This window comes from Mustelus asterias, chromosome 24, assembly GCF_964213995.1.
Source record: "Mustelus asterias chromosome 24, sMusAst1.hap1.1, whole genome shotgun sequence".
Classification (NCBI taxonomy): Eukaryota; Metazoa; Chordata; class Chondrichthyes; order Carcharhiniformes; family Triakidae; genus Mustelus; species Mustelus asterias.
Window position 1 is genome coordinate 59,537,813 of NC_135824.1, and position 1,938 is coordinate 59,539,750.

The window sequence follows — 1,938 nt, forward strand, 5'->3', positions numbered from 1 at the left end:
GACCGTGGGAGGAAACCGGAGCACCCGGAGGAAACCCACGCAGACACGCGGAGCACATGCAGACTCCGCGCAGACAGAGACCCAAGCGGGAATCGACATACCGGGTCCCCTGGCGCTGTGAGGCATCAGTGCTAACCACTGTGCCACCGTGCCGCTCTATGATGGCATGAGAATCTCGCCATTGTCTTCTGTTTTGCAAAGCGTAGCCGCTTTGGATCAGAGTAACAGAGGTAAGAGTTTGTGTCGATCCACATGGTCACAGGAGACTGTCTGGAATGTTAAAGGTGCAGGGCCTTTGGCCCATGCCCTGGGTTCCATAGGAACCTTGGAGGTAGGAGGGTGAGCATCCCCTCTCAGAGTTCCTGTCTCTCTGTTAATTGGGACAACCTCACTCCCCCATACAGTGAGGGGTTAAATCCATTACTGAGCCTTAGTTTCTGCGGGATCTTGGCCAGAGCTTTCGTGTTGTGGAGTCTGGGTGAGTAACGTAGGAATAAGCCAGGGTTCCTGCTGCTAAATGCAACTTGGTGACTCCTGTAGGAGACTGTGCAAACATACAAGTGTCTGTGTATGTGTGTATGCCAGGTGCATGTACCAGGAGTGTGTACCAGGAGTGTGTACCAGCTGTGTGTACCAGCTGTGTATACCAGCTGTGTGCACCAGGTGTATGTACCAGGAGTGTGTACCAGGAGTGTGTACCAGGAGTGTGTATCAGGAGTGTGTACCAGGTGCATGTACCAGGAATGTGTACCAGGAGTGCGTACCAGCTCTGTGTACCACAAGTGTGTACCACGAGTGTGTACCAGGAGTATGTACCAGCTATGTGCACCAGGAGTGTGTACCAGGTGTGTGTATCAGGTGTATGTACCAGGTGTGTGTGCCAGGTGTGTGTGCCAGGTGTGTGTGTTGCATGCCAAATGTGTGTGCCGGATATGTGTGTGTGTCCCAGGTGTGTGTGTGCACCAGGTGAGTGTGCCTATCACATATGTGTGCATGCGTGCCAGGTGAATGGGTGTTCCAGATGTGTGTGTGTGTGTGCATCAGGTGAGTGTCAGGTGAGTGTGTGTCCCAGATGTGTGTGTATGTGCATCAGGTGAGTGTCAGGTGAATGTGTGTTCCAGGTGTGTCTGTGTGTGCATCAGGTGAGTGTGTCAGGTGGATGTGTATTCCAGATGTGTGTGTGAGTGCATCAAGTGTAACAGCGATTGGGTTTAACAATAATGCCCTATGCAGTCAAATAGCTCGGTAACAATCAGTGTCTGGGCAAACACGTTAAAAAAAATGTATAGACCGAGATACCGGCCTGAAAAACGCATTCCTTCAATAACAGGTGTTGCTTCCGTGATCTGTTTAACTGAGAGAGAGCAGAAACTCCTGCCCCAGTTCATTCAAAACCCCAGCAAGGGGAAAGTCCAGGAGCAGCTGCGTAGGGTGTGGGGGGCAAGAGATATCAATCTCAGCACACTCCCCCCACAACCGGACCCAGTTGCAAGAGACAAGTTTACCCTCCGGACTGAGAGCTGCAGTTTGTGGAATGATGTGGATTTGCCACTTGTGTGGCTTTTGCTACCAAATAAACCTGTTGGACATTAACCTGGTGTTGTTAAACTTTTTACTGTGTTTGTTGGATGAGGCAGTGATTGAGGGGAGGCGGCGGGGGTGTCCATCCACATGCCCCCAGTGGGGGTAAGGCAGATTTCAGAGGGTGTGTGTCTGTGGGGGAGGAGGGGAGGGGGTTCTGTGTCACCCACCTCCCCCTGCTCTGGGATGCACCAGCACTGTGCTGAGGTTGCCCCAACATCAAGGGTAAAGCGTGGGTTGAGCAGCGTGGGTGGGTGCGTGGGTGGGCTGTGCTTGGAGGTGGTGGGGAGGGAGAGGAGGGACTCTGCCCCTTTAAGAGGGGAATCTCCACATCGCAACAAGTCCTGACTTGTTCGA